The sequence below is a fragment of the Triticum aestivum genome, chromosome 3B (assembly GCF_018294505.1).
Source record: "Triticum aestivum cultivar Chinese Spring chromosome 3B, IWGSC CS RefSeq v2.1, whole genome shotgun sequence".
NCBI classification, from domain to species: domain Eukaryota; kingdom Viridiplantae; phylum Streptophyta; class Magnoliopsida; order Poales; family Poaceae; genus Triticum; species Triticum aestivum.
The window spans coordinates 794041734-794061958 of NC_057801.1; the positions used below are offsets into that span (position 1 = coordinate 794041734).

At 41.7% G+C, this 20225-nt stretch overlaps 1 pseudogene; it reads left to right on the top strand.

Annotated features, from left to right (window-relative positions):
* Nucleotides 1-13456: 13456 nt before the first annotated feature.
* Nucleotides 13457-14448, top strand: LOC123067927 (probable glutathione S-transferase; annotated as a pseudogene).
* The last annotated feature ends 5777 nt before the right edge of the window (nt 14449-20225 follow it).

The following is a 20225-nucleotide window of genomic DNA, read 5'->3' on the forward strand; positions in this document are numbered from 1 at the left end:
GTCTTGTTTTCGCAAGATAAATTTTAAATATATCCGCGCTGGCATTTTAGGTGCGGGCGTGCCAGTATACGAGTGTATACAAATTGAATTACTGCAAATACACATAAATAGAAACCCGTATTTCATCATATTATCGAGAATCTATTTATTTCTATTTCACCTGTATTTTTCATATTGCGCCTGAATATACATCTGACGAAGACGATTGCAAAGGCCCTTTATTCCAATGTAGATGGCCATGTCATTGTTGGGACGTGCCTGAATCATTATGAAGGTGACCTATGCATCTCAAGTGAATCTGCTGTTTTTGCATATGTTTTATGGATTCAGATTCATGATGTGTGCGCATGCTGCACTCTTGGGAAGCCTTTTGCCAGCACAGTGTCCCATGCAGGCTGATGCTTGCATGAAATTTTATAGATCATCACGTGTCAAGAACCTCAAATAAATGAAGATCAAACTGGGCAAAATGACAAGACGCCCACACTGATCGTGAAATGCCCAAGTCGGCGAATCAATTGCCGGGTAGTGCCACGAGACATAATTACCCTTTTTCTATATATATGGGGCCAAACGCATCTGTGACGATGATTGAAGCGTCGGTAGAGCCACAAGATGGCATAACTCTTCTTTTCCATATCAAATCGTGACATATCTACGGCGACCATTGGAGCGTCAGGTAGAGCCGGTAAATGGCATCACTCTTTTTTTTTCATATCGGACCGTGACGGCGATTAGATCGCCATGTAGAGCCACCGGATGTCATCACTCTCTTTTTCCATATCGGATCAACACACATCCGCGGCGACGATTAGATCGTCATGTAGATCTGCCGGATGTCATCACTCTTTTTCCATATCGGATCAACACACATCCGCGGCCACGATTAGATCGCCACGTAGAGCCGCGGGATGCAATAGCTTTCTTTTTTCACATCGGATCAACTCACATCCGCAGCGACGATTGGATCGCCATCCTGAGCTGCGGAATGTCATAATTTCCTTTTTCACATCGATCAACACGCATCCGCGGCGAAGATTGGAGCGCCATGTAGAGCCGCGAGATGGCACAAATTCTTTCTGTAGATCTGATGGTGAAACATCCACAGCGATGATTCAATCGCCATGTTGAGCCACGGGACGCCACCAACCTGCAACACAAGCACAAAATAGAAGGAAGAAAAGAAGTAGCCGCACCTCACCTTCATGCAACTCACTTATCAATTAACACCAGTGATCTGGTTCTTGAATGCATACGCCAAGTGAAGATTGAAAGGAACGGTAATTACTAGAGGCTTGTTGGGATTTCATGGAGCTGTCAATATGGATATGGAGATATAGGTGTGGGCGTGTGGTGTTGGTGGAGGCGTGGGTGTCGTGAGAAGTGAACTGCGCCGTTGCGCTATGCGTCGGCCAAAGAACTCCAACCTCCTCCCCCCGAGCCTGCATCTCGTGAGATCCTTTTAAAACGTCCAACTCCAGGGTAGACGTTGGAGGCGTCCGAGCCGCCGGTCTCCAACGGACTCCCGTATATGCCGTCGAGGGGTTGTTGCTGGATGCTTATCTTGTTATCCGGCTTATCTTTAAACGCTTGAATCAAATCAGCCACAATGGTCGTGCACGCGTGTGTGACTTGGAAAGGAACCAGTTGCACGTACTGACAAATGGTCAAACTATAAGTCTGACTAATCAATCAGCGTGTACACGCTAACACACACTCATCCCATCCTTTTTTCTTGATGGTGGGCTCCATCCTTAATTATTTCCTTACAAGGACTCCTAGATGATGCAGATTTCTCTCCTTCAACATGTGTGTCCTATTTTACCACTACTGCATGAACCGGCACCTCACTTGTGTACTTCTGACTTTTTTCTATTTACAAATATCCAATGAAATTAGCTTGTGTTTATACACATTTACTTTTTTTTTTACTTTACAAACTGTGCCAATAGCAACTCCTGAACTCGTAAAACCATGTAAAAATCTCATTCAACAAATGTCCCTCGCTGAGTAGAGTCCGAATGCGTAGCCAGTCGGGCTGTACTTAGCGGTTCTAAATTTTTGCAGTTGTGTAACTTGCTCACATTATTGATTGATAATGGATAACAATGTTCCCGTGACACTCTCAAAATTTCTGATCCTCTATTTCCTGCAATAATCCACCATGTTTAATGTGCAAGTGTACATTGAACCCTCTTAACTCAGTGTATGTTGAAGCTGAGGCACTTTGTTCTTGCTCAGAGATTGTATATACTGCCTCGTTCTCCATGAATTTCTACTCAACACATTTCCTTGTATTGCCGCCCGATCATATCCTCCATATATACTTAACGTATCTCATATGCAAACATAAATTATTATTATTTTGCATCAAAATAGGTGCCTATAAATTGCTGACTGAAATTCATCTTCAAAGTTTCGCAGGACATATCTATAAGCTTGCCGGAATATAATTGATATTTAAATATGTATATTTGAGGAAAAATCATCGAAGTCCATGATGTGTATGTATGTTTCATCAGAGTCGCTCCATTGTGGCCATGTTAAAGTCCTAGTGGATGATAAAGTTGATCTCTTAAACTCGTAATTCACAACGCAAATACATGCCATGATAGCGAAATCAAGCTGATCATTTGTAACCAATATTCTTTTAGCAAAGCAACAACAAAAAACCATGTTGTGATATGTTAATATAGAGAGCCAATCTCATTTGCAAAACTGTGTTTGGCAAAAGTCACAACGAAAAACCATGTCATGTATATGCCAAGATAGAGAGTCAATCTCAATTGCAAAATTGTGTTTGGCAGAAGCCACAACGAAAACACATGTCATGTATATGCCAAGATAGAGAGGCAATCTCATTACGACCATAATGGTCCCAACCAATAGGATGACAAATATGAATGTGGACCTGTAATTCGGTAAAGCCACGACAAAAATCCATGCCGTGTATATTCCATATTGCGACCATGATGGTGCCAACCAAAGGATGATAAATCTGATTGCTGAACTTGTATTTCTATAAAGCCATGACCAAAATCCATGTCGTGCTGCCATATTGCGACCATGATGGGCCAACCAATAGGACAGTAAATCTGATATCTTTTCAGTAAAGCCACGATGAAAAACCATGGGTGTACATGTCATATTGCGACCTTGATGGTGCCAGCCAATAGGACGGTAAGTATGATACCTGAACATGTAGTTCGATAAAGCCACGATGAAAAACCATGTCGTGTATATAACATATTGCAAATGATGCCAAGCCAATAAGACAACTAGGGGGAAATCCTGGTGCTATAGCGGAACATCTCTGGGACCGTCTCACTGCAACGGTTTCCAGCAAGAGCTCCAAAACATCAAGAAGTACTCTCATATTTTTTATTTGAGTTGCAGCAAAAGACCATGCCACACCTCGAGATATTTATCAACTCTTTTGCCACGGTGCATGATCCAATGCTAGTCAGCTGAGCTTAAAGCTCTCAAATAATCCTCATGAACGGCACTAGCATGCTTCACCGCTCCTAGAGTTCATGCATTTTGGAGAAATATCATACCATTATGTTGAGGAGTATCTTGTAGGCATCCCTTGAATTACAAATGCCAGCCATGTTTCTAGTACCATATATGTGTCATTACCTTTTCTCGCGGGCCAGAAGGAAAAAATCAAACTGCTAGTCTATTGTGATCATTTAACTGCTAGTCTGCTACGATGTCGACCAACTGCATTGGAGGATTTCACATTCTCACATGGACCAAACTGCCATGCTCTGTTCTCTAAAAAAAATTCCAAGCAAAATACAGGGATGGTCATTCTAGCGAGTATTCCGAAGACTTATATCATTTGCTTGTTTAATCTGACTTTACACCATACTTGCTAGTGTATGGACATGTAGTTGCAAGGTTGATCAATGTATCACTATGATTAAAATAACGATAAACGTGTATTTGTTGCTATAGGTGGTGTAACATCACCAGCGACACATCTTATTGTATAGACATTCACTGTTTGAATTTGCATGTCGCCATCGAATATGCGAAGACATTATTTCCATTCCTCAGCCCAAAGCTGTAAAAAAAAATCAATGACCATGGATCATTTTGGTGCCCCCTGCTGTACCAATGTGATCAAAAATCTATAGGGGATTTCTCTCCATTTCATGTAGCATCCAAATAACACAACGCCTTTTGGTGAATCCTCTGTGTCTAGTTGTGATGTGGGTGCTCTTATATACGTTGCATGCACGTCAAGAAGCATCAAGAACTGTCAAAGACGTCTCGTGACTTGCTTTAATAACTTATTTGCGACACGAGCTGAGCAGAAAATTTTCACTGAATGATATCATTGAGGACTTTGGGGTAGGGTCTTAACATAATTTTACCTGGAAAACTTATAATAATCTACATTTGTTGAGTACATCCGATTGGTGTGTTATTCATTTCTACGTTTTGGGCATCAGTAAACTTCCCTGTGCTTATAACATGATCACACTACTATATACTCCTTGTGATATCAAATCAGCATAATTCATACCAACCAAGCCTCTGTATCACGTGCTCCAAATCTGCAAGCAACTCATGAAGTCACATGGCTAAATTGCTAGTTCGGCCAGCCTTTTGCAGGAAGAACTTAGCGCGGTGTCAAGACGCAAGAGAGTAGGCCACAACGGTTATATTAACCTCTCAGATCAGAGACTGCTGCCCCTACTTGATTTGATTTTGAAGAACATAATCCTCACATATAACAAAATTTGGAACACTAACATTTGCGGTAATGGCATGTCTTTTGTAAGTTGTCACGTATACAAGTACATCTTCACATGTTGTATGGCACTGACAAGTTTTTCTAAATGACTCGTGTGCCCTGTAAGGCATATGTGTGGTACCGTCGAGCTAGACCTGATAGCACAAGTAACTTATCAGGTATGTTTGCACCCCCATCGACATATCAATTTTTGTAGAACCTTATTTGTGTCAAATGCTACTAAGGTGACATACCCGGAAAAATTATATTAAAAGCTAAGACACAACTATGCATCCTAAACTGTCTGCCTCTTGACATAGTACGGTCAAAAGGCTTTATAACCAAGTTCTGTCGGAAAATCCTGGGGAGAGAGCATAACCACGTGTGTTTGAGAATCACCATGTCATTTGTCAAAAGCAAACTAGTACCTTTTGGGTGGTTCTTGGGCACTAGTAGAAAAGGGGGCAAAGGTCCAGGCCGGGTCAGCCCATTAGTCCCGGTTCAGTCCAGAACCGGGACCCATGGTGGCATTGGACCCGGTTCGTGAGCCCCGGGGGGCGGCCGGGCCACGTGGGCCATTGGTCCCGGTTCGTCTGGACCTTTTGGTCCCGATTGGTGGGACGAACCGGGACCAATGGGCCTCGCTCCTGGCCCACTACCATTGGTCCCGGTTGGTGGGACGAATCGGGACCAATGGGTCTAACCTTTAGTACCGGTTTGTGCCACGAATCGGTACTAATGGGGTTTGAGGCATTAGTACCGGTTCGTGGCACGAACCGGTACTAAAGGTCCCATTTTCAAACTCTACCCCCTCTTGGATCGCCTTTTCAGTTTTGTAAAAAGCAAAAGAAAATGATAAAAACTTCAAAAATTAAAATCCTTCGAGATGTAGTTATGTTATTACATCTACTAGTTAGGAAAATTTAAAAACTTAAATTTGGACATGTTTTACAAAAAGTGTAGGGAAAATGTAAAACGGCTATAACTTTTGCATACTATGTCAGAAAAAAATGTATAATATATCAAAATGTTCAGAACGAAAATCCGCATCCGATTTTGACTGCCTACGGCCTATTTTTGCAAATTTTTAGAATTCTCAAATTCTAAAAGGGAAAAAAATTATGCTCAAATTTCAGTTTTTGTTGAAGTTTTGTTAAATCTGGTCAAACTAAAGGCCCTTATGAACCGGGAGTAAAGGCCCTTTTTCTACTAGTGGGGGTTCCTTCGATACAGAATATTCAGATTACGTGTGCGCTCTAGCTGCCTTGTGAAAGCATCCGGAGAAATCAAATATTTTGGCATGTGTTCCTCACGTTGGAAAAATGAATGCCAATTCTGTCAGCTTTAGGTACTCTTGTCAGCTTAAATAACATCTTTGTAATCACACCATACCCTTCCGATGGTCGTCTTGGATGTGTGGATGTTTTTTTAAGCATGACAATAGCATTCACCTGCTACAAAGCGAAGATATGCCCCTAATCACATTGTAAGCAACTCGAGATATGTCAGCTTCAATTAGGAACCACCACTCAAAGATGAGGTCGAAATGACAATTCTCTGTCATGATATACTGCCTGGCTTGTGTACCCAATATATCTTGATAGTCTAGCATGCTTGATCAATGTAGAAAACGTGTGAAAAATTTATGCATGATAGTATAGCATGCTTGATCAATGTAGAAAACGTGTGAAAAATTTATGCATCACTGCAAGCTGCTGCTCATCTAGGGGGTCATTCAACAACTCACTTGCGAAATCTTGTGTTATGAGAATTTTATAGTCTGTCATATGCCTCAAAGGGCGGACTCTGTCTATCGAAGACCATTGCATGGCACTCGAACTGCTCTGGCAAAACGAACGTGGATAAAGATAACATGTAACTGACAAGATTCACGCACAAATTATGAATACATTACTTTCTTCATAACATCATGATGACGGTGAATGCTCCGTGAGCAGAGCCATGTGATAACATGCCTTTATGTAAACTTATCATATTATTTCTGAAGAAGACTTACAAGAATTACTAAGCTCCTTTGGTCGACTCGTCTGAGCACAAACTTCTAGAGATGCTTCCTAAATGAGCTATCAAGGCCTCATAATAGTTCTAGGCTCTGTGTCCTAAAGAAGAGGCTTGTGCAACGCCATCGAGTCAGATGTGACTATCTATTTCACCTATCTAGTTGTGCTCGATTACATGTCTTATTCGTGCTATCTATATCTCAGAAAAAACAGAGTATGGAAGGCCCGTGGTTTGCACACGAGAAATTATAGTGGCCTACACAGTCATGGCTCTCCTGCTGTCTGCACTTTCTTTAGAGACCTTCCCACGAACCAAATAAAAAAATATCAACACTTGCGTGTCTTCCCAACCTGTAATTAAATGATTTCCGGTCTAAGCTATTGCTGGTTCACCCGTAATAAATTCAGGTCTGGCATGATGATACCTTTGTAATGTCGGATGAGTGCTGGTTTCAGCGATTCTCCATTGGACTCCATGGCAGCACTGTGCAGGCGTAGCACAACAAAAGCTCCAACGCAAAGCACCGACGGCCCAAGGCTTTGCTCCATTAGAAGTCCATGGCAGCACCATGTAGCGCATGCAGCAAAAGCTCCAACGCAGGCCCCGACGGCCCCGACATTGCTCCATTCGATCTCCATGCCAGCACAGTGTAGTACAGCAAAAGCTCCAACGCAAGCACCGACGGCCCCCGACGTTGCTCCATTGCATCACCGGTCTGAGGTGATCATTGGACCGTCATCGTTATATGACTTGTAGCAGTCGTGGATCGGCTGGAGCACGAGGCCCGCTCCACAACACTGGCGGTCACTGGTCCCTCCTGCACCGGCCGCCTTGCAGAAGCTCGCAACGCCATGTTGCTTTGTAGTAGCCAACGCCGGTGAGGACGCCTCACCTTGCGGCAACGGCAGATGCAGTGGACAGCCGTTGCAGCACCGGCAAGTGCTGCATCACCATCGCCGGTGACTTCGATGGGTGCTGCACAGAAGCATCAATGTTGTGCGGTAGCCCTCATGGCGAAGAAAGTGTGAGGTTAGAGACGAAGAAGAGACTCACGTTTAGGGGAAGCAGAGAAACGGGTGGCTCACAACATGCTGATCTTCCCAGGGAGATAACGGGTTCTCAGTTGGTTGGCGAAGAAGAGAAACAGGTTGGCAGTTGGTTGGCCCCATGAGAACGTGGCTGTGCTTTCAGGCCAACTCATGCGAGTTTGTGCGCGAGCGAGCGCGATAATTCTATAAGATCCAACGCATGCTTTAGCTTCCATCTTGGAGTACTGAAGTCGGGTTTCACCTTGTCTCCGCTGGTGACACTACCATGCAAACAGAGCCAATGTAGAATGTATATGCAGTTTATGTGGTTGCATGTACAAATATCTTTAGGGCCTGGACATCACAGGCATCTCTCTCCTCCTGATTAATTTTATTTTCTTGAATACGCCCAAGCATGCATATCATATATTAAATATAGAGAAGGGGGCAAAGAGCACCTCTACATGGGTATATGTCACAAGCACAGACCCAAGTCCACCCTAGATACAAGATAATTCTACTACTCCCGAATCCCGATCGACCCACTGTGACAACACATGAAAGAAGCACTCGAGGTCCCTTGTTATCAGTTCGGCCTGCTTCCAAGCTCTCCCTTCGACTAACATCCTCCTGCCAATTCCTTGTAGTGATGGAGAGTCTCCGTCAAATACAATGATGTTCCTATAATATTCTTCCACAGCTCCCAGGAGACAGGGACTAAGATAGTCTGAAAGTCCTTTCGTAGGCCATCCATGGTGTTCTTGCTTTCAGACCATTTGTTTAGAGAGTCAGTTGGCGTTGGAACCCAACCTTGCCAGCCAAGCGGTTGAAAGACTTCAGGCCACACCATTCTCGCGAACACACATTCCAAAAGTAGATGGCTGATCGTCTCATCGCACTGGCTGGTGTGGTAAACCACACGTAGTGAGACGGTCAGCAGTCCAACATCTATTCTTCAAGGCCAACTAGGTGAAGAAGCGACATTGTAATGGTGGTCCAGATCTCCAAGTGAACTCTGCAGTTCGGTTAACCTCTCTACCCACAAACTTTCCCGCATACGTAGATCTCACCAAGAATTCACCATTTCCTTCCCATGCCCGACTTAACTTGTCTAGAGTGCCGACTCGAGTTCCACCACCGCAAATCTATGCCACTAGTCCAAGTATTCCCTTAGTGTATCCAAGTCTAGGTTTGGTCCAATGTCCGTCGATCTATCACCATCATGTAATGCCCTATTGATCGTCATAGAGATGTTTTCTTATAACACATGTGACATCCTTCGCTTTGCTATTAATGGTCACATCATGTCCTTTACACTACTACTGCTTAGTAGGAATGATAGGGATTAGGTTTCTAGACCTGGGAAATGCTTCCAGGTGTAAGCAAGCACTTTTACTTCTTCGTAGGAATATGAGATAGTTGTGGTGGAGCTATGTACAAGTCTGGGGGCTGTGCCCCCCCCCCCCCCCCCCCCCCCCCCCCCAAACTTTGGACCAGATTATGAAGAAATGTTTTGGGGATGGCTTAGATGAGATTTTTTAGCATCACCCATGTTTTCTACCTAGCTCCTGCATTGAAGGATAGCATTACCTTTCTAAACCTGGGAAATGCTTCTGAGTGTAAGCAAGTGGTATACACCGCGGCCCACCTATATAGGTGTCATCTCTCTCCACTTCTGTGGCATCAAGCTAGCAACTACTCTTCGAGCTCTCACTCTCTCTAGTTCCCTCTCCTGTCGTCTCTCTCGCCCAAGCTCGCTCTTTATCTCTCTCTTCTGAAATCACTTCAACAATTGCTTCTGTCGCTTGCAACTCCTACAACCAGAGTAAAGAAAGCTGCATCACTCTCGACCTCGACTTTTCCTGTTCTACCCCTTTGCTCTTTCCCCCTCTCCCTCTACCTCTCTTCACCCCCCGGTCTATCTCTAATATTACTTTTTGTTTTGCTGACATGCAAATGGTTGTTAGCTTTCCCGGCTTCAATGAGTACCCTGGTACCGCTTGGTGTGGAATGCCGCAAGCCCACGCGCGTATGTTGCTGCCTTCATCGGCATCGACCTTGGCATGCTTGCCATCAAGGCGCTGACGTACTGCATCTGCGGCCTTCGTGGAAATGACAACAAGGACAAGGCCCCAACAGTGGGGCTAGAGATGGTGTAGAACACCTGGTATGTGCGAATGAGGCTAGCAACACCATATAGTAAACAAGGATTTTTTATCAATTATGCCACCAGTTGCGTCTCACTACTCAGTATTACCACTAAGAATTTTAACTGCTAAAATTGTCAATGCTTTGTTAGACACATGCTCAAAAATGCCACCAGACACCATTATTGTCAGCTCAGAGCCTGTTTACCATGCTATAATGACAAAAATGCCCATGTACCAACATGTCAGCTCTCCCTCTATGTCACTACAATAAAGTATGGGTCCCACTCGATCCCCAATAACACTCTTATTTTCTTCTAAAATTATTCGGTTCTTACTCCTGACAAGCGGGGGCCACACCTGTCATTGCGGGATAGAGAGATCGGACATGTGGGTGTAGGAGTATTTTGGTCATATAACATGGTCAATGGGTTGGACCTGATAGTAATGGTGTCTGATGGCATTTTTAGCAAACATCCAATGGAATGATGGAATTTTTTAGGCATCTAATGTCATTTTTGAGGAAACATCTCACATAACGATGACATTTTTTAGCAGTTGTAATTTTAATGAAATTGAGTACTGACACATAACTAGTGGTATAAATGATAAAAACCCATAAATAAAAAAGGATGCATCGATGGCCGTAAGATCACAGGATTACTATAGCTTGTCTTAATATATTGCATGACGGGATTACTGTATGCACCATCGCTATGCCTGTGAAAATACTGATATCGACATTGTACTCCAACCTTTCCAAATATTGATACCATATTATCGAAAATGTACTGATATAACCAAAGCATGTGTGAATATTTAAAGTATGCACTGTAGATGTTTAAATGAACAACCAGATGTCCAACTATATGCACCATCTTACATTTCAGTCTCGGCATTTCTTCTTTTAATTTTTTTTAGTTCTGAACATTGACATGTTACAAATAAAATCGAGCAAAATTCGGTAAACACTTAGTCCCTGCATTTGGGGTCAGTAATGGACTAATGGGCATGCAAAGATTGTCGAAATGTTTCTACTGCCATGGTGTTGATATGAGTTATACCTTGCAAGTGTTCAACAAAATGGATATAAGGGAATGCCCTTTTGGTATCAGTAGTGAACTGATTTAGTTCTATGATTTTCATAAAATGTATGAGATAAGGGGGTCGAAGGTATGATGCTATTTGTTGTGTGAATGGAACTGAGTAGGGGATGTTGAACGGATGATTGTGAAGTGTAGCGCCAAAAAATCGACATTTTGGTTGGTAAGGTTGAACTGGATTTCAACAAGTAAACTGATCATGAATCACTATCTTGTCTTCACTATTGAGTACATTTACAGATCAATGCTGCTAGCTTAGGTTGATTGGTAGTTTTACCAAAAAGGTTATTAAAAACAAAATTGAGAAGAACTTGAAAGTTTTCCACACTACAAAATAAAGGTAATAGCCAGGTCACTACAGGAAACAACTAATATGCCGATGGCTTTTACCTAGAGATAAGCCGACAGCCTCCAGAAACCTGTCGGCAAGTCCAGGACGGCGGCAAAGCTCGGGATATGCTGAAGGTGGCCGGCAGCAAAGCTCGGGAAATGCTGACGCTGGCCGTAGGCAAATCACCCACACAACCCGATGGTGTTCGTGGGCAAATGTCTGTCGTCGACAAAGCTCCAATGTACGCCAACAATGGCCCTTGGCACGCGACACATTGGCTGACCGAAGGCTGACATTGTTATAGCTATGCCAACGACTAACGGCGGCCGTCGGCATATTTTTTTTAATTTCCTTTACGTTTTCCAAAAGGTTGAATTTGAGGGTTTTGAACCTGAGTTAGCTAGACTTAAACATATACAAATTATATATCAGTTTGGGGTAGATTTTTCATAAAGTATGAATATACAATTTGTTTATGTTTTTAGATGGTTAGATTGTGACCTCTTGTACTTTTGCAAATATGTTCTTATACTTCGTAAAAGTCACAACTAATTCATATTGCATCGATTTTGACAAACTTTATATGTTTTTATATCAGAATCTGGAAAGTATTCTGTTCGTATACTATGTTTTGAAATTTGAACAAACAAAAATCTTGTTTGTATCAAAATTTCCACATAACACCTTGTTTGAATTGTTTGTATATTTTTCATTCATTGGCCAAACAAAGGCACATTTTATATCTATTTGGATCAGAAAGTTACAAGGATTTCAAAAATCATGTGCTTAGTATGAAATGTTTAATTACTACGATGATGCTTTGCCGTAACAGAGAAAGTCAAAAGGGGTAGATTATTTAGTCAAATGGGCCAAGGTTAGTTCGCTCGGGGGTCTTCGGAGTGTAGCAATGCCACCAAAACTTGCGTTGTGTTGGGTTCTCTTCAAGGTTCGCAACAAACTAACATACTCGCGAACATGTCATATTGATTTTAGGAATATAGCAGATCATGTCATAAAGCTATTATCGACACCTATTTTTTTCACTTCATTGTTTGCTGAACAGAAGATAGAGAATCTTCTTCACTTCTTCATCTAGTACGGTTTACTTCTTCTTCCAGTAACTATAAAATAAAAACGGCAGCCATTTTTCTATATGAGAAAAACTGAAATCGTAGATAGCGAGCCACACAACAATCAGCGATAGATAGCGAGCATCAACACTGTAGAAACCATAACCATTTGGTACAAAATGGTATTTCACAATGTTGATGTATTCTTCGTTCACCATCTTAAAGGTCAGACATAGTATCAACTTCAAAGTCACGTACCTTCCTATGCAAATTATTTGGACTTAAAAAAGGGTTGTTACTGATGAATTAAATTACTGGTTTACGTACTACGCTGATGCATCCAAGGTCGAGCAGTTGTGTATGTGCTTGCTTTATCAAACCGGGAGATAATCCCTGCATAAATGAAATCTCAGTCATAAATCATAATAGACTACTACTCTAGAAAATGCAACAACATAGGTTCGTCACGAATTATTCAATACTCAACACAATGAGAAGAATCTATAAAAATGTGCAAGAGCTCAGAGGATACACCTAGTAAAAGGAACCAACTACCTCATTAGCAAAGCATCTTCTCCATGATGGTAGTTGCAGAGCTCTCACCCAACCGAATCTTCACCTGAACAAGACAACAATCATCAATTACGTGCCTGGACCCTAGAGACCTAGACCGGCTGGATACGACTCCACGAAAGGAAGAGGTGCTCTCCAAACTCTGATCGGGACTAACAAAACACTGCAGTTGAGAACAACTGATTCAACACGTTTCTAGCATGAGCTCATAGCGTTTCTTTGCACATCCATGTTCCCACGCTAATACATGCACGTATCTAGACGTATTTTACTTCGAGATACATCTCTTTTTATCCATTTTGATGACAAATATTTTCGGACGGAGGGAGTATATCCAAATTAATGGTCTAGCAACGACACCATTTGGACCAACTCGTCTTTATCAGTGTCTTATAAATATCTATGTCCTAGCAAGTGTATCTGATATATCAGCCAATAATGGTGGAACCAGTGAAGCTCATCGGAGGCTTTGGCAGCCCGTTCGTCCACCGAGCCGAGGTCGCCTTGCGTCTCAAAGGAGTGCCCTACGAGCTCATCCTAGAGGACATGACTAACAAGAGCGAGCTGTTGCTGAAGCACAATCCCGTCCACAAGAAGGTCCATGTGCTCCTCCACGGGGACAAGGCTGTCTGCGAGTCTCTCCTCATTGTCGAGTACGTCGACGAGGCCTTTGACGGGCCACCCATCCTGTCGACTGACCCTCATGAAAGGTCTGAGGCCCGCTTCTGGTCCAAATTCTTTGTGGGAAAGGTAATCATGTGTAGAGATAGTTCTTACAATTCAAATCAGTTCTGCTAGGTAGGATACTCCTCCGCTCATACATATATGGTACATGTTGTGTTCATGTGTTTGATGTTGAACTGTTCTCAACCATACAATATGTGTTATACGTATTATCATTTTTCACTAAAACCTATAGATGATATTTTTAGCCTATCAAATATGTTTCTTTTCATATTTCAATAGTTAAAATAAGACAAGACGACATGTATTCAATACTTGTAACCCAATTGAAATACTTGTATATTCTTCCTCTAGTGCTTGATGTTGCTGTAGTTGGCATTGTGGACGGAGGAGGGCGAGGATCAGAAGGTCTTTGTTATGGACGCAAAAGAGAATCTCGCCCTAGTGGAGGCGCAGCTGAGCCAGAAGAGGTTCTTCGGAGGCGCCACAATTGGCCTCGCTGACATCGCTGGTGTCAGCCTACTATCCCGCTGGGCAAGCGTGATGCAAGGGGTCGCTGGGGTGAGCGTGATGACAGACGATGAGTATGCTGCTATCCACCGGTGGATGGAGGACTACAACGCTGACGAAGCTTTAAGGAGTGCTTGCCGGACAGAGACCATCTCATCTCCTACTTCACCACGATCAGGGGAAAGTGCGTCTCCGCGGCCAAGTCCATGCTACCCAATTATCTAGCCAAGAAATAGTCTAATCTGGTAGGTTTTGTCATGATTGTGGCTTGAATCAACATGAAGATAAGTTAAAAAGAGATAAGGGGGAGCTGCTGGCAAGTTATTGCTCCATGTCACTGCGCTTAGAGTTGATTTGGTTGTAGTTTGTAGGGAGTCCCAATTGCAAGTCCAACCTCGACTAGCAAACGGGCCATAATTGTAGTTGTCCTAGTTGCAAATCAACGTTCAACTCAACTAGGCCGCAGCTATTTTTTTGTCCTCCTGGTTGCAACTTTAACCCCCAACTCGCCAACTTCGTCCCAGTTTGTTTTTGTTGTCCCAGTCGTAGCTCAACAAGGGTTGTGGGATAAAGTTGTACATGATGTGTGTCTAAAATGACACCTAGTTTGTGAAAATGAAGATAACATGTTCTCTGAATTTTCTTCACTAAACAGAGGTTATGAAACAGGTCCCTATTATGGTTTTGACACAGGGAGTTTTTCAGGGAGCTAGTTTTTATGCAGTTACTTTTTAGCGTTTCCGTAACCTTTTTTGGGTAATCTGTAATTGGACCAGTGATATGTTTTTACCGCAGTAGCATCAAGTGGGGGTTTGATTGGTTTGACCCATGTACTATGGTGGTATGTTTCCAGCAAACAGATAGCTAGTCTCTTTGTAGATAATATTATTACCTTTTTGTTAAAACCATACTGGTCTTGGTGGGCTAGCACGGGTTATGTCTTACACAATTCCTTTTTTTATTTTTCTAAGGGGCTTGTACAGGCCATGCATGTCTTGTGCTGTTTTCATTTTTATTGAGAATATTTTCATAATATTGGTGCAAAAACAGCTATCTAAACTCCATTTCTTTTTCTTCGTGGTTAGTGGGTGCCGCACAAAACACACATCTTTTGGCGCACAAGGGTGTCAACAGGGATATCAAGCATAGAGAATCAGATACTGTTAGTATTGATGAAGGCAGAGAGCATTTTTTTTAAGATGTTTGAGTCCGAAGATGATTGTGTCAATGTAGATTTAACCAAAAAAGAAGCATAAGATAACTTGTTGTTTTGCTCTGTTTTCTGTTCAAGGCCTTGCTATGTTCTTTTTTATCAGCTTCGCAATCAAGAAACTTTGATTATGGATGACATTACTAGTAACAAAAAGTACTACAGGAAAGTTTTCCACACCGGCAAGAAGAACTTGAAAGTTTTCCACACTACAAAATAAAGGTAATAGCCAGGTCACTACAGGAAACAACTAATATGCCGATGGCTTTTACCTAGAGATAAGCCGACAGCCTCCAGAAACCCGTCGGCAAGTCCAGGACGGCGGCAAAGCTCGGGATATGCTGAAGGTGGCCGGCAGCAAAGCTCGGGAAATGCTGACGCTGGCCGTAGGCAAATCACCCACACAACCCGATGGTGTTCGTGGGCAAATGTCTGTCGTCGACAAAGCTCCAATGTACGCCAACAATGGCCCTTGGCACGCGACACATTGGCTGACCGAAGGCTGACATTGTTATAGCTATGCCAACGACTAACGGCGGCCGTCGGCATATTTTTTTTAATTTCCTTTACGTTTTCCAAAAGGTTGAATTTGAGGGTTTTGAACCTGAGTTAGCTAGACTTAAACATATACAAATTATATATCAGTTTGGGGTAGATTTTTCATAAAGTATGAATATACAATTTGTTTATGTTTTTAGATGGTTAGATTGTGACCTCTTGTACTTTTGCAAATATGTTCTTATACTTCGTAAAAGTCACAACTAATTCATATTGCATCGATTTTGACAAACTTTATATGTTTTTATATCAGAATCTGGAAAGTATTCTGTTCGTATACTATGTTTTGAAATTTGAACAAACAAAAATCTTGTTTGTATCAAAATTTCCACATAACACCTTGTTTGAATTGTTTGTATATTTTTCATTCATTGGCCAAACAAAGGCACATTTTATATCTATTTGGATCAGAAAGTTACAAGGATTTCAAAAATCATGTGCTTAGTATGAAATGTTTAATTACTACGATGATGCTTTGCCGTAACAGAGAAAGTCAAAAGGGGTAGATTATTTAGTCAAATGGGCCACGTAACAAAAAGTATTTAAAAAAGCAGAAGGGGAACATCCCGGCGAGTGGCAATATATTTGAGTGGCAAGACATGTATTCACCTGAAACAAACAACGACTTTCTTAAATATGTTTATGAGAATCTTAGGAAATCTTTTGTCTAATCACCTTCCAATAAAGCTGCAGGGGAAAAGGCATACTAACTAATATTTCTCATTCGCGCACAAATAACTCAATCCTGACCTAGATTAAAGGTAGAGTAACAAATCTATGGACGTGCATACATTTCAACTATATGCATGTAAGTATGAGCAACAATATATATATCCCACACTTGAAAGAATCTTCTTCTGAACCCAGGCAACAGCTCATGCATGCATAATGCAAGACGTAGTAAACTGAAGAGAAAAGTTTGTAGCATATTCAATGACAACAATCAGGATGTACGGTCCGGCTGATTTAGCATGAATGTAGAACAAACAACGAGTTTGATGAGTGATAGCTTATTTACCTTCTTTAAATACTCATGTAACCTTGTAACCAATAACCCATATCAAACTAAGAAACAGTAGGAAGGACACGGTATGGTGGCCATCCAATCTCGTATCCCATGTGTGTGTGTTCTTAGGTTTACGCGTTTGCGCCCGAGGAGGATCAATCTCATTTCACATGTGTGTGCGCGCTTGCAGCCAAGGGGAATCCATCAAGTTAGGTTTGTGCACATGCATATCTTGCTGGAAGATCAATCAGTGTTGCTTTGTCTCGTCCAAAATTAATCGCCGATAACATCAGGAGCATGTCGAGGGCGTGCATGGAATTGAGCATGGAGTTGGAGAGGATCACGCAGAGCGAGTGAGATTAAGACGTTATTTCTGTTCGTAGGATTAGGGATTTAGTAGTTTTTTTTCCATTTACAGAGAGATGAGGTAGGTTTAATGGTGTCAGGTTCCTAATGTTCCATGATTTTCTTTTGATATGATTACATGCTAGTATATTTTAGGCATAATTGAACAACTTGCTCGCTTTATTTTGTCTAGGCATATTACATACCTAGGTATATATTTTTTTTGGAAAACGTACGTAGCTAATCAACCGAGATGTTTTTATTTTCAGTGTCTGTTATGGGCTGCCACATGCGAGGCCCATGTGAAAGCATGAACTGAGTGTGTTTGTATTTTTACAACCCTGAAAGGATTTTGGGCCCTATGAGTTTTTTTGCAAGGATTATATGGGTTAATCTACATTGTAATAATTCGGCCACACCAGATGAAGGATTAGTATTTCTTTTATTAACGTGGGGATTTTTGTGGAGTCTATAATTAGTATAGATAGATAGATAGATAGATAGATGGTAAACCAAACCGATCCGTGAAGGATTTTGAATTGTTGGTACTTCAATGCGATGTGGGTAACATCACATTACTTAGCTATCATGCGTTCACAGTATCATGGAATGCATATTTTTATGCAACGGGTTGCGTGAGCAATTGTATGAGGTCCTTTTGAGTTTCTATAAGCAGATAAAAGGCTTATACACATGTTATATTGCCAAGCATAGGCCAAAAGTCTAAGCTTATAAACAACAGTGTAAAAGTACAGACCAAAAGTGGGCTTTGCAATATAACCACTATTCAAACTTCATATTGTTGCACGTAAAATAGCATTCAACAATATAAATGTTACACCTTGAATGAAATGAAAAAGTACAAGTGAACAGTATCATGGGTACATGTCAACTGGACGCGCATATGGATATGTTTGGTAGTAGAGAAACAAAAGCTTATATGCCATAGTAAATCTTTGCTCGTAGCTAGCTACCAAACGACAAGTTAGTGAACGAGTTGCATTCATTTGAATAGGACGTGTCCACCAAACATCTGTGCAAGTGGAAATCATGGCCAACCATCCGTCAAATGGATTGGAAATAACTGCGCATCTGCACGTTGGCAACCGGAGTGTGGACTATAAGTAATCACACATAGTGTAATCGAACAATCTTCGAGGGTTCTCAGCTCTAGTTCATCTATGAAAAAAAGGATTGACCAACCAATCGCCAATATTCACATAGAGACGCACGAAAACTGGTAGGTGATCCACTAGAGATTGGGAGGTATCAAGATATTAACTCAAACAATGTTTAGATGGGACTTTCATCGCCGGATGATTCACTGCGTTCTATATTGTATATCGACTAGCCAGTTCATTCAGTGATGCAGCGCCTCAGAGGATTCCCCTACAAACTCCCCCTCATGGACACGCCTTACAAAGAAAAGCTGTTTTTGAAGCACAACCCCATCCACGAGGTGTATGTGCTTCCCCATGGAGAAAAACCTTCTGTGAGTCTCTAGTCATCATCTAGCATGCTGATGAGGCCTTCGACGGCCCACACATCCTGCCGACTGATCTCCACGAATGGGCCGATGCTCTCTTCTGGTCAAAGTTCTTTGTAGAAAAGGTAACCATCTATAGAAATGAGTCTGATAAATCAAATCAGTTCTGCTGGAGTAGGACACTCCCACATCCATGATTATATTGTACATGTTGTCTTGGGCGTTGATATTGGTCTACAACATATCTGTTCATTCAACCCTTTCTTATATGTATATAAATAACATGTTATGAAAACAGATTTTATAAAATCCTAAAGATAACGATATTGGCTTACCAGTATGAGTATATTTTTCAATATTATGATAGTCAAAGTTACATTTGAATGCACAATTCTAGAATGAAAAACATTCAATATTTGGAACCCAATTAAATACCCACTTGCTACTTTCTTCATGCCGTGGCTGACGTTGGGAATAGAGTGGGAGGCGCAGAAGGTTCTTGGCATGGAGGCACACTGGTTCTCGAGCAACCGGGGCACACCACATTAAAAGTTCTAAAAATATTCAAAATTCAAGAACTTTTGAGTCACAAATTCAATAATTTGAGAAAGGTAAAAAGGTAAAACATTCTATGGATAGTGGTCCATTCAAATTGGCCCGTTAATGCTACCACAACGACAAAAAAAATCAAGCTGTGAGTTGAACTAGTTGTAGCTGAAACGTTGTGACATGTTTGATACTATATGCTATGTCTATGTTTACTCAATTACTTTCATCAGTTTTGAGAACTTTTGATATGTTTCTTTAATGTTGGGTGCCTCTGTGCTCCAGGTACACACGATATATATTCTCCAACGTGAATTTATCCATGTCTGCGATAAGTAATTCGGGAGTTTGTTGTTTGGTTAGTTGCCCCTGCAGTACTCATTCAACACTCCAGTTCCCAAGCCTCAGCGATTCTTCTTCTTGTCACGTAGCAGTGTACTGAACTGAGCCTCTGATAAACTTTTTTAACCTGTGAAGGTCGAAAGGAAGCAAAGCGGTTTAGTTTATTTCCCCCCAAGAAAATAACAATTTTACTGTCAGAAAACAAATGTAAATCTTCCTAGGAGGAGGAGTAACAAAATATATTTAGCTTATCAGCGCAGAAATAGGTTTCCCTACAAATACTACAAACATATCAAAATACAGAATGTTTTCGCAGTTTAATTTGTTTTTGCAATTTAAATTGAGCTGCAAAAACGTCTTATATTTTGGTATGAAGGAAGTACTAGGTTACTAAGTGTGTGTTTGGTTCTCCTTACCGGATGGAATGTAACGTGTCCGTCACATGCCTGCCCCACGTTCTTGTGTTCGGTAGTATGCACGAGCGAGAACCCACCCGTTCCCATGAGCGGAATATTCCTCT